General features: G+C 45.4%; 1 protein-coding gene across 1 annotated transcript in view; it reads right to left on the reverse strand.

Moving 5' to 3' along the window:
• Positions 1-10,087, reverse strand: part of rcsd1 (RCSD domain containing 1) — a 44,289-nt gene extending 34,202 nt beyond the window's left edge. The window contains exon 1 of the mRNA XM_033033378.1: positions 10,053-10,087. The gene's annotated coding sequence lies outside the window, so the exon portion shown is untranslated. The remainder of the gene's footprint in view (positions 1-10,052) is intronic.
• Positions 10,088-13,682: the final 3,595 nt, after the last annotated feature.

Consider the following 13,682-nt stretch of genomic DNA (forward strand, 5'->3'; position numbering starts at 1 on the left):
AAACCTTTCCTGTCCACGTATCAGTCCAAATGTCTTTTAAACGCTGTCATTTACCTGCCTACTTCACTTGGCAGCTCTTTCCACATCCCCACCATCCTCTGCGTGAAAATGTTGTCCCTCAGGCTCCTATTAAATCGTTCCTCTCTCACTTTAAACCAGGGGTGTCAAACTTATGAGTGAGAGTGTGTATCGTATGTGTGTGAGAGGGTGTGTGTGAGAGGGTGTGTGTGTGTGAGAGAGGGTGTGTGTGTGTGAGAGAGGGTGTGTGTGTGTGAGAGTGTGCGAGAGCTTGTGTGTGCGAGAGCTTGTGTGTGTGCGCGGGTGTGTGTGTGTGTGAGTGAATGTGTGTGTGTGTGAGAGTGTGTGTGTGTGCACGGGTGTGTCAGTGAGTGTGTGTGTGTGTGTGTGTGTGTGTGTGTGTGTGTGTGTGTGTGTGTGTGTGAGAGAGAGAGTGTGAGAGCGTGTGTAAGTGAAGAGGCGCCAACACCCAGAGTGAGCGGAAATTCGGAGACTTGGCGACATCCCGGAAGTGGTTACCTCTCCCCCCCCCCCCCCCCCCCCGTCTCTTCTCCCCGCTCCCTGGGAATGCGGGCCGGCCCAGGTGCTCTGTGTCCAGCTGGGGTCTGGGGGAGGTGAGGGTCAGTGACCCGGGGGTCGGGCATCGGAGCGGAGCCTTAGCCCGAGATTCATCCCCGCGGCTCCAGAGGTGGCACCGACGCCCCACTCACCCGGTCCGCTCCTCACTCCGGGCCGGGGTTAAAACTCCATGGGGTGTGGACAAACCGACCGACGGACACAGGGCAAATTGAGTTGTTCGTGACTTTATTTATTTATTTACAACAAAAAAAAAGATGAGAATTTAGCGAAATGCGTGAGTCTCACGCTCAATGCGTGAGAGTTGGCACCCAGGAAAGGTGGAACCCACAATGGTCTTTTGATGGCTGTGGAAAAGGTGTTACTGAGTGGATATGAACAGTGAAACTAAGCAGGGCGTGAGTGAAACTAGTCGGACGACTAGGGTGGGTGGAGGGACAGAGAGAGGGGGGGGGGGGGGGGAAGATGTAAAGGTTAGTTAGACCATTCGGCCCATTGATTCTGCTCTGCCATACAATCATGGGTTTAATGGATATGCAGGAAATGGAGCGATATGGATCACGTGCACGGAGAGGAGATTAGTTTAACTTGGCATCATGATCAGCACGGATGTTGTGGGCCGAAGGGCCTGTTCTATGTTCTAAATTCTACCACAGTTTAATGATTCACACACCAAGTCACCCTGGCCGCTCCCTCTTCCCCCCCTCTCCCATCAGGGCAAAAGGTACAGAAGTGTAAAAACGCACATCTCTAGATTCAGAGACAGTTTATTCCCGGCAGTTATCAGGCAACTGAACCATCCTACCACAACCAGAGAGTAGTGCTGAACTACTATCTACCTCATTGGTGACCTTCAGATTATCTTTGATGGAACTTTGCTGGCTTTACCTTGCACTAAGCGTTATAGCCTTAACGTGTATTGTCTTCCCCGTAGCTGCTTTGCACGCAACAAAAGCTTTTCACTGTACCTCAATACACATGACAATAAACTAAACTGCACTGAACTGAACTTGCACTTTATGGGGGGGGGGGGGGTTTCAGCTGACGGATTGACGACATCTTCAGCGTAAGGTACGTTTGGGCCAGTTTTATTCGGCACAACGTATGGGAGCGAGGGAATTCCCAAATTTGGTTAGTTGGGATTTATTGGTCGTCTGAACTAACTTCAGAACCCCGACATTTCCTCTCTTTCTATCCCTCGGTTTAAACCAGCCTCTGCAGTTACTTCCTAAGAACAGTGAATAAAAGTTATGCAAAAAAGTAGCAATTATAAAGGAAACAGGCCATTGCTGCCAGTAGGAATTTCAGGATAGTGTTAGTGTGCGGGGATTGCTCACTTCAGGAAGCCCCGGCATTCCCTCCCTCTCTCTCTCTCGCGCCATTGTTCTCACCCAACAATGGCTTGGTTTAGAGGAGGGCACCTGTAAATGGTGGATTTAGAGGAGGGCACCTGTAAATGGTGGATTTAGAGGAGGGCACCTGTAAATGGTGGATTTAGAGGAGGGCACCTGTAAATGTGGGTGTTTAGGAGAGGGCATCTATAAATGGTGGAATAAAGGGAGGGGCACCTGTAAATGGGGATCCAACCACAGGCCCCTTTATGCGCATCAGTTGTACGCTGTATTTTGACCTTCTTTAACCCCTTTCCCTCCTCCCATCCAGTCCTCCTCCCCTCCCCCTCAATGACCCATCCATCACAATGCCCCCTCCCCACCCCTCCCCCTGAATGTCCCCATACCCTCGCCTCCCTTCCCCCCCAATATCCCCTCCCCCTCCCCTTCTCCTCAATGTTCCCTCCCCAATGTCCCCTCCTCTTCAATGTCCCACCCCCCTCAGTTCCCTCCCCTCCCCCTCAATGTCTCACCCCCTCAGTTCCCTCCCCTCCCCCTCAATGTCCTCTCCTCTCCCCCAGGGCTGCCAACATTGGGTGAGTTGGGAGTGGGAAATTGCGAGAGACCAAGCCCGAGGGAGCGTAGCGACCAAGAGGGGGGGGGGGGGGAGCGTGCGGAGCTTTTGCACTTTTCAGCTTGAAATTGTGCAATCTGGTGCATACTGTAGTGTCTTTTAACTTACATTTGAATGCAATATTTATGGTATAAATTGGATTAGCTATGAATAAGGTTAGGCTAAATTACATTCCTAATTACATTCCACAGTAGAGCCAGGCTCTGATCAACAGGTGCAGAACGAATGATCTTAGTGTATTCATGTATGGAAATCAGATTATAGTCAAACACTTGGCCCGTTGACCAACCTGGGTCTCACTGCACACCTGGTACTACTCCTGACCCTGACTCCAGTAGCATACCTTCTCTCATTCCTGACCCCGAGTCCAGCCTTACACCTGGCCCCCTAATCTACCCTGATCATAGCTGCTTAGGTTTCCAGTGCTGAACTGCCATTGTCCCAGCTTTGACGGCACACCTAGCACTATTCCAGACCTTGATTCTGGATGCACACTTGGCCTTGCTCCTAGCCCCTCTGCACTGACAATATATCTGGCCCACACATTAAGCCCCATATCTGACCCTCTGGACTTAACCTTCAAGCACATGTGCTTATCTAATGGGGTAATCTTTTATGGGGCACTTCACGGACCAAATTTTGTTTCACAAAATTTGCTACACCCATTGGCTTCCTTGTTATCTAACATGCTAGTTACTTTGTCAAAGAAGTCATCAATTGGTTGAACACAATTTCTCATCCATAAAATTATACTCACAGCTGTATAAGTATTCTGTTACCATTTCTTTCATTTTCCTAACAAGCTGACCTGAAGTCATTTTCACACCCAATATTTTCAGTATTTTGCTCTTCCCCTCAGCTGGGACTTTTCCGATATGCAAACTCCAATAACTATATATTTAAGCAATAATATTCTATTTAATGTGATCCTGGGAGTACATAATATTTTCTGTGGTATTCATAGCACAACAATGATAAAAAAGATAATTGTTTCGATTACACCAATCAACATGCATACATTATTATATTATATTTAATATGTACCGAGGGCAAGGTTTTGTTCCAATGCGTCAAATTTTTGTTCCACTTATCCCATGCCCCTGGATATTCCGGATTAATAAATTAAGGTTTTGTCAACTAATTACAAATCAGACTAATTATAAATCAATAACATTATCCAACTCTGAAACACGAAGCGCCGAGCATTGTGATCCAGACATCACAGACAACTGGCCTCAGTTCCCTGATCACATCTGGCAGTGTTCTCCGTCTGAACCAGGGGCTGCGGAGCGTTTTTGAAAGTGGGGGGGGGGGGGGGCTGAGCGATCACGGGCTTTGGGGGTAACTGGCGAGGGTGGGGCGAGTGAGCGGGGGAAGGGTTGTGGGAGGGGGGTACCCTCTCCTACGGTAGGGACAATTTGAAATTTAATGTATTAAAATCATGTTGTAGGGGTATAATTTCAATGTTTTTTGTTTGAAGTATTTTTTAAGAGGGTATTTTTTTAAGGGTAACTTTTTTCCAACAAAGGGTGGCGGGTGTATGGAACAAGCTGCCGAGGAGGGTAGTTGCGGTAGGGACTATCCCAACATTTACGAAACAGTTAGACTGATACATGATAGGACAGGTTTGGAGGGATATGGACCAAAAGCAGGAATGTATCTGGGACATGTTGGCAGGTGTGGGCAAGTTGGGCCGAAGGTCCTGTTTTCACACTGTACACTCTATGACTACATTATACCTCCACCATTGCATGAATGCTTCAAAATCAAGCGGTGGTGCGAGTTTTATTGCCATATACTCAAGCATAGAAACATAGAAAATAGGTGCAGGAATAGGCCATTCGGCCCTTCGAGCCAGCACTGCCATTCAATATGATCATGGCTGTTCATCTAAAGTCAGTACCGCTTTCCTGTTTTTTTTCCCATATCCCTTGATTTTGCTAGCCTCAAGAACTAAATGTAACTCTCTCTTAAAAACATCCAGTGAATTGGCCTGCACTGCCTTCTGTGGCAGAGAATTCCACAGATTCACAACTGTGAAGAAAGTTTGTCCTCATCTCAGTCCTAATTCTTAAACTGTGACCCCTGGTTCTGAACTCCCCCAACATCGGGAACATTTTTCCTGCAGTTACAGTGAGTGAAAATCTAGCAGGCAAGCAGGATGCTATCACCAACCACCCCCATTTGAAGTCCACTAACTTCCACCGTATCTACCCAGTGCTTGGTACTTACTTCCAGCAGCCACTGGTTGTCCTCCAGGATGCACCGAGCCGCAGCCTGATCCATGCCGGTCACCAGGGCGAATTTGGCACAGAGACTCTCACGGCAGCGGCGCAACGCTTCCGACGCCTCCGACGGCCCGGGACTCTTGCACTGAGGCTGCTCCATGGCCGGAGATGCAGTGAGCAACTTGCCAGCCCGGCAAACACTCTCCAGCCCCGCTCCCCGTCCGCATCTGTCCCCGCCGCTGCTTCTGCTTCCAACACCCGCGGCCCATGCAGTTGATATGAGTTTTGAAATTTTCGTTGATCACAGAATTTCTCACAACAGAGCGAGAGAAATTTGTGATCAGCGTGAGAATTTGGTGAAATGCGTGATTCTCACGCTCAATGCATGGGAGTTGGCAGCCTTGCCTCTCTATCCCCCTCTCCCCCTCTCTCTCTCCCACATCACTCTCATCCCTCTCTCTCTCTCCCCCCCCTCTCTCTCTCAACCCCCCTCTCTCTCGTCTCTTTCCCCTAACTCTCTCTCCCCTCTCTCCCCCTCGCTTCCCCCCCTCTCTCTCTTTCTCCCTCCCTCTCTATCTCCCCCTCTCCACACACTCTCCCCTCTCTCTCTCTGTCTCTCCTCTCACCCTCTCTCTCTCCCCTCTCTCTCTTCCCTCTCTCTCTCTCTCTCTCTCATCTCTCTCTCCTCCTCTCTCTCCCCCATTTCTCCCTCCCACCTCACTCTCCCCCTTGCTCTTTCCCCTCTCTTTCTCCCTCCTCTTTCTCTTTGCCCCCATCTCTCTTTCTCCCTCTCCCTCTTCCCCCTCTCTCTTTTACCACCCCTCTCTCTTCCCCCCTCTCTCCCATTCTCTCCTACCCTCTCTCTCTCTTCCTTCCCTCACTTTTCCCCCCTCCCTCTCCCACCTCCCTCTCCCACCTCTCTCTCCCCTCTCTCCCTCTTCTCTCTCTCCATCTCTGTCTCTCCCCTCTCACTCTCCCCCCACCCCCCCGTCTCCCTGTCTCCTTCCCCTCTCTCTCCACCTCCCTTTGAGAGTTTGTCCCTTCAGCACAGAGACTCTCGCGGCAGCGGCGCAACGCTTCCGACGGCCCGGGACTCTTGCACTGAGTCTGCTCCATGGCCGGAACTGCAGCAAGCGACTCGCCAGCCCCGCAAACACTCGCCAGCCCCGGCTCCCGGCATCTGTATCCGCCCGCTGCTTCCACCCCTCCCTCAGCCCCAGCTCTCCAACACCCGCGGACCATGCAGTTTATCCGAGTTTTGAAATTTTCGTTGATCACAGAATTACTCACCACAGAGCGTGAGAAATTTCTGATCAGCGTGAGGGCGTGAGAGTTTGCTTGAGGGCGTGATTCTCACGCTCAAAGAGTGAGAGTTGGCAGCCCTGGTTGAAAGGGCAGCTGAGGTTTAGGATTCTGAAATTCTAAGTGCACTTATTATTTGTGTCAGATTGAAAGGAGATGGGAAGTGTTAATTTAGTAATAATTAAGGCACATTGAATGTTGAAATATGTAACATGATGACCTTTCGTTTTTTAGGAAAGAAATAGTTACATAATACTTTGCCACTTCCCAATATCAATTGTTTACTTTTAAATGTACAGTAATTCTGTACGTCTTTGGAGTGTGGGAGGAAACCGAAGATCTCGGAGAAAACCCACGCGGTCACGGGGAGAGAGTACAAACTCCGCACAGACAGCACCCACAGCTGTAAGGCAGCAACTCTACCGCTGTGCAACCGTGGCCGCCCACATACTTTAATGCACTATCCAGAACAGCTTGCTATTAAAAGAACCAAAGTCTGAAATGTTCAGTTAATTATGCTGTACGCTTCTCATGCACACATGAAAGCTCATAACAGATCAATAAACGACAGTGACCTCTTTCCCCTTGACACCCATATTTCCATTTTATCCCCCCCTCCTTCAGGCTTTACATTTCACTCCTCCTTATCTGACACCCTTTCGTCTCCTTATTACCTCTGTCATTTACTCCACCCATCTTCCAATCACTCCCTCCCCCTCACCTGCATGCCAAACTCCCCCCCCCCCCCCCACACACACACTCCAGGGTAAGGGATTCTAAGAGTAGAGGGTATTAGTTTAAGGTGAGAGGGGAAACGTTTAAAAAGGGACATTTTCCTTGCGTATATGGAAGAAGCGAACAGAGGAAGTGGTAGATGGGGATAGAATGTCACCATTTATAACTTGACATGGATAGGAAGGGTTTGGAGGGAAACGATCCAAGTTCAGACAAGTGGAACTAGCTCAGTTAGGCAACTTGGTCAGCATGGGCGAGCTAGATCGACAGGCACATTTCCATGCTGTATAGGTGTACGACTAACATTTCCAATTAAAAGGAGGGTGGAAGTGATCAGGGATCACCTTCAGTATTTAAGTAACTCTGACCAATGGAGTGTTTAATGACAATTTCACCACTATCCTCATAATAATCCACATCAGTGTTTTTTTGCAGACGAAAAGGTAATGGTCGCATATCTATAAACAATGATGTTAGAATTTTCAGCCATTATTTCCATCAATATACCCAACATTAGGGCTGCTAACTTGTGATGTAATAACATAACTTGATGTCTGAAATAATCAAATGTATTTGCTTCATCTCATCCACATTTTCTTGAAACCTAGAGTAACGCTCACGGTCTACTGGGTTGTTGTGACTATACCTTTAATACTTGGACTGCTTAGTGCAGGCACGGGAAATAAATCATTACCCCAACCTGCCCAACATCCTCCCAAACCAGATCTAATGTACCAATGACAGCATCCTCTCTCCAGCAATGAGCCCCTCATTACCTCACAGTCAGTTATTTTTGGTCAACATGTCCAACACCAAACTCCTTATTCTATTATACTATTATACTATTCCAACCCATGCCAGGGCAAGAGGTTATCAGGCTGCAGAGGAACATGTACAAGGATATGATCAGAGTCCAAGTGGAAACCTTGTGAACCTACGCTGCACTCCCTCATAGCAAGAATGTCCTTCCTCAAATTTTGAGACCAAAACTGCACACAATCCTCCAGGTGTGATCTTACTAGGGCCCTGTACAACTGCAGAAGGACTCTTCGTAAATCCATGCTGACTCAGACCGATCCCCACTTTGCTCTCAGTGATCTCAGAACCCCAATGATTAATTGCTTCCATTGAAACTCAGGGAGTGTCCATGAGAGGTGGTGACAGCGAAGTTTGTTTCAAATATTTTGGCACAACTACATTCAAGAAAGGTCAGATTTGGAAAGGGGAACTAACAAGTGAATAACGCTCATCAGCAATTGCTAGAGACCCATTTTAGAATAGGCTTGCTCGGTCTCTGTCCCTACCTTCAGTGATGTGACCAAACGGCAGGATGGTACGCACATGCACATTTAGACTGCCAACCTGCACTAGCTGCCACCTGCCCGCAGCCCAGCAGGTGTGCCAAAAACGACCTATATGGGTCAGTGTTCACGATGTTCGTTGGTGTTTTTAAAAACATTTTTAAAAATTCAAAAAAAGTGTATAACTATAACTTTTTAAACTATCCTTACAATATTTAAACAACTAGCACTTTGAAGTAGTGCTTGTAAATATTATGCCACGTTCTTAATACACTCTGTGGAAACCTTTGTGGTCATTATAACAGTAATTTGTTACATTTAAGAAAGATAGTCACTTCCTCTCCAAAACATCTCAATATCAAAAGGTCTCGTGCTTCATGGATCCTGTACATTGTAATTTAGTATTATGAAATGCTATGCCTATTTTTGTTGCTTAAATTGTGATATTCATAAAGTATTGGACATTATTTACAGAAATTTAAAAGGCACACCAGTTTAACAAAAAAAAAAAATCACATAGAAAGCGAATGGTATGTTAGTATTCATAGCAAAAGGATTGGAGTATAAGAGCAGGGAGGTTCTACTGCAGTTGTACAGGGTCTTGGTGAGACCACACCTGGAGTATTGCGTGCAGTTTTGGTCTCCTAATCTGAGGAAAGGCATTCTTGCCATAGAGGGAGTACAGAGAAGGTTCACCAGACTGATTCCTGGGATGTCAGGACTTTCATATGAAGAAAGACTGGATAGACTCGGCTTGTACTCGCTAGAATTTAGAAGATTGAGGGGGGGGATCTTATAGAAACTTACAAAATTCTTAAGGGGTTGGACAGGCTAGATGCAGGAAGATTATTCCCGATGTTGGGGAATTCCAGAACAAGGGGTCACAGTTTAAGGATAAGGGAGAAATCTTTTAGGACCGAGATGAGAAAAACATTTTTCACACAGAGAGTGGTGAATCTATGGAATTCTCTGCCACAGAAGGTAGTTGAGGCCAGTTCATTGGCTATATTTAAGAGGGAGTTAGATGTGGCCCTTGTGGCTAAAGGGATCAGGGGATATGGAGAGAAGGCAGGTACAGGATACTGAGTTGGATGATCAGCCATGATCATATTGAATGGCGGTGCAGGCTCGAAGGGCCGAATGGCCTACTCCTGCACCTATTTTCTATGTTTCGAAAAGAGAGTAGAGTGAAAATGAGGACGTAATTGGCATGAACAAGTGATAATGATCCCGAAGTGAGCTACAATTTTATTTCTATACATATAAAAACAGAAATCTGTTCCCCAACAGGAAGAGTGTTATCACTTCAAGAATGCATATAGTGAATTATTTAATTTATTTTACTATTTGTGTGTAGAGTCGTAAAATACAGAAACACAACCTTCGGCCTAACTCTTCCGAGATGCCCCATCTAAGTTAGACCCACCTGCCTACGTTTGGCCCATATGCCTGTAAACCTATCCTATGCATATACCTGTCGAATTGTATTTCAAATGTTGTTCTAGTACCTGCCTCAACTACCTCCTCTGGCAGCTTGTTCCATAACCCACCACCCTCTGTGTGTAAAAAGTTTCCCTCTCACCTTAAACCTGTGCCCTGTGGTTTTTGATTCATCTGAAAGTGTGCTGATAAATGCTACAAGTCAACATGACATACAAGTAAATGTTATAAAATTAATTAAACGACTTGGCCATTACACAGTTCAAAATTAGCAATTAAGTACCAATTGAACAACTAAAAAATTAACATTCCCAAAAAGTTATGCTAGCAAACAGTGACTTCTCCAATTATCAAAAATAACCCATTTTTAAGAGAGACGTACAACAACATTCATTTCCCCCAGAGACTCCATTACATGTTTCAGCTGTGAGTTAATCAGTAAATACCATCAGTCATTCTTCAATCAGCTAACAGGAAACACACTTACTTCCAATAGAAGGTCATCAACGTGAAATATCACTCGAGCTCTCTTTGCAAATGCAGCTTGTTGAGTATTTCCTTCTTTTTTTTTTTTAATTCTTGACCTCACATTGGTTCAAATTGTTTGCAACATATTTTGGACTTGCTACTGACTACCAGCCAAAGTAGCAGATTGAAGCAATTTCAAGTGTAATTTGTAGAATGAGAGCAGGGCAGCCAATCATTCAACCCCCTCACATTTGGCAATCTAATAGCCAGCCTATGAAAAACAGGACTGTTGTTTTGTGTTTGACTGCATTAAGTTCAAAATAGCAGTCATGTGTATTAAGATGGTAAATTTAAACTTAAATTTTTAATTTTTTTGTGCAGAGAGCATGATTTGAGGTAATGTGAGAAAGAACAAGGTGAGATGAGATGAAATTCATGTTATAATGCAGTGAATTGTTCAAATCTTATACACATTGGTTAAAAGGATATTTGGTCACATTTATAAGTATGTTGAATATACTTATGGTAAGGAGAACCTTATATGGCTCTTGGAAAATAGCAGAATAATATAATTAATTGGATAATTCTTACAAAGAGCTTGCAGAGAGAGAATGCTTTGAATTGGGCCTATCGTAAACTAGCCGAGAGTAAATAATGAAACGGGTGATGGATTAGTAACATCCTGGGCTTCATTAATTAATTTTGAAGAATGAATTACAACAGAAAATGCTGTAAACACTCAGCAAGTTAGGCGGCATTCAGTCGGCGTAGTGTTTATAAAACCTCTCGCTTGTCTGAGAATTTACAGCATCTGTGAGTTTTTAAAATTATTTTTACACCTTGAATTAAAAATGTTCAATTATTTAAAGGGAAAACGAATTCCCATTCACTCATCTGAATATAATGCTACAGTCTTTGATTATGGCTCAATAGCTAGAGTTCTTGAGGGAGAGAAGTGATGCAAAAGAATATAAAAGAAAGAAAAAGTGAAATATTCAGACTCATCAGAACAATAGGATAGGAATATACATTGAACAGACATCAGCGAATATTGAACAAGGCATAAAGTGATGGAAGAACTCGGCAGGTCAGGCAGCATCTGAGGAGGGAATGGACAAACAATATACCCTTCTTCAGATTGATTGGGATCAGGGAATATTTATTTGCACAATGGGATAAGGAAATCTTAGTTACAGTCAGGTCATTGGTCTGATTTATTGAAGAAAAAAATGCAATATCATTAAGAATGGTAACATTAATTTTTAAGAGATTTTTTAACTGATTGATTAAATACATCTCTTGATGCTCCTGAACACATCATCAGTGATGTAACTTGGGGTCATTGGGTGTTTTGGGTCTTTCAACATCAGACACCCTCACCCAGGCGACCCAGCCGTGGTTGATCAGACCACGACTTGTGTTCAGGTGGCATTCGCTCCTCCCCATGGACCTCCTCTCCTGATCCAGAGCCATCTCGAGGCCTTCTCCGCTGCCTCTGTGGTGTTCTTGATGGCCCTTCTCCTCGCCACTCCGTTGATGCCCAGTGCACTCAAGGCTTTGTAGAGCGATTGCCCTGCAAAACCTCTGCAGCCAACCTCGATGGGCATACACCTTGCCTTCCAGCCCTGCTTGCGGCAGTCTATGACCAGCTCATCATACTTGGCCATCTTCCTCTCGTGGGCCTCCTCCAGACGGTCCTCCCACGGCACTGTCAGTTCCAACAAGATGATGTTTTTGGTCGCCTCTGAGACCAGGAGGATGTCTGGCCTCAGGGTGGTCGTGGCAATGTGCTGTGGGAACTTCAGCTGTTTCACCAGGTCTACGGAAAGCTGCCAGTCCTGCGCAGTCTCCAGGATTCCTGACGGATTCCTGGCTGCTGTGGTTCTTGGCAGCTGCACTCCGGCCTTCACGAAGGTGATCATCTGGGTGGTGGGGCGTACTCGTCTGCAGCTGCTGATTCCCATGCATCTGCAATGGGTTTAAGAACCTGGTCGTGACGCCAGGTGTACCGGCCCTGCCCAAGAGCCTTTGGGCAGCAGCTCAGGATGTGTTCCAACGTCCCCTTGCCTGAGCATTGCGGGCCATCTGGAGATTCAGCTTTGTCCCAGATGAAGAGGTTCGATGGGCTGGGCAGGACATCGTACACTGCCTGGACCAGGAACTTGATACGCTGTGTGAAAATTCTTTTTTAAGAGATTTTTTAACTAAACATATTGTTAAATGAGAGTTGTGTAAAGTAATAATCTAAAATCAATATACTGCTAATACTAGTGAAAATCTTTCAAATGGATAGATCTGAAGAGATTGGACATATCTACAAACCAATGAAGAGGTGCTACCTTACTCTAATGTAAAGTTTTGCACCATTTCTTACAATAACTTGTTCATGCCAGGAGATGATGTTTAAATACGGACTGTAATGTGATATATACTTACTGAAATGTGCTTGATGTTCATAACTACTCTGCCCTATTCAAACATCAAGTAAACAGCAATTTGTACTTAAGATAGTACCTTTATATGAATGGTATAAGGATATTTATGTTTTAAGAAGGTGGCTGGTTAGAACTTCAAGGTGTCCGGTATGAGAATCAATCAGCTTATTATCCCCTTCGCATTGTCTAGAAACACGTACACGTGTAACCCGAAATCACATTGAAAGTATTTCACCCTATACACTATGTTGAGCAGATTCTTTTCTCTGTTGGTGCCAGTGAAATAGTTTGTGGTTAGGTTGGAACAAGAAACCAAGGCTGGTTTCAACCTGTCTGCAGATCCTTCCTCCTCATTATCATTGCTTCTACCACTGAATATAGAATCTGCATTTACGTTCTGCACAACCTTTTCCCACATTTTCCACGGCAGTAGCAACCTTTCTAAAAAGTCCATGAGGCAGAGTCGGTGGATCAATTAAGAAAAATGCAGCACATCTACTAATCTACTAAGGAAAGACTAGATAGACTCGGCTCGTACACGCTAGAATTTAGGAGATTGGGGGGGGATCTTATAGAAACTTACAAAATTCTTAAGGGGTTGGACAGGCTAGATGCAGGAAGATTGTTCCCGATGTTGGGGAAGTCCAGGACAAGGGGTCACAGCTTAAGGATAGAGGGGAAATCCTATAGGACCGAGATGAGAAAAACATTTTTCACACAGAGTGGTGAATCTCTGGAACTCTCTGCCACAGAAGGTAGTTGAGGCCAGTTCATTGGCTATATTTAAGAGGGAGTTAGATGTGGCCCTTGTGGCTAAAGGAATCAGGGGGTATGGAGAGAAGGCAGGTACAGGATACTGAGTTGGATGATCAGCCATGATCATATTGAATGGCGGTGCAGGCTCGAAGGGCCGAATGGCCTACTCCTGCACCTATGTTCTATGTTTCTATGTTCTTATAGAAACTTATAAAAGGACTGGACAAGCTAGATACAGGAAAAATGTTCCCAATGTTGGGCGAGTCCAGAACCAGGGGCCACAGTCTTAGAATAAAGGGGAGGCCATTTAAGACTGAGGTGAGAAAAAATCTTTTCACCCAGAGAGTTGTGAATTTGTGAAATTCCCTGCCATATAGGGCAGTGGAGGCCAAGTCACTGGATGGATTTAAGAGAGAGTCAGATAGAGCTCTAGGGTCGAGTGGAATCAAGAGATTTGG

The sequence above is a fragment of the Amblyraja radiata genome, chromosome 14, assembly GCF_010909765.2.
Source record: "Amblyraja radiata isolate CabotCenter1 chromosome 14, sAmbRad1.1.pri, whole genome shotgun sequence".
Taxonomy (NCBI): domain Eukaryota; kingdom Metazoa; phylum Chordata; class Chondrichthyes; order Rajiformes; family Rajidae; genus Amblyraja; species Amblyraja radiata.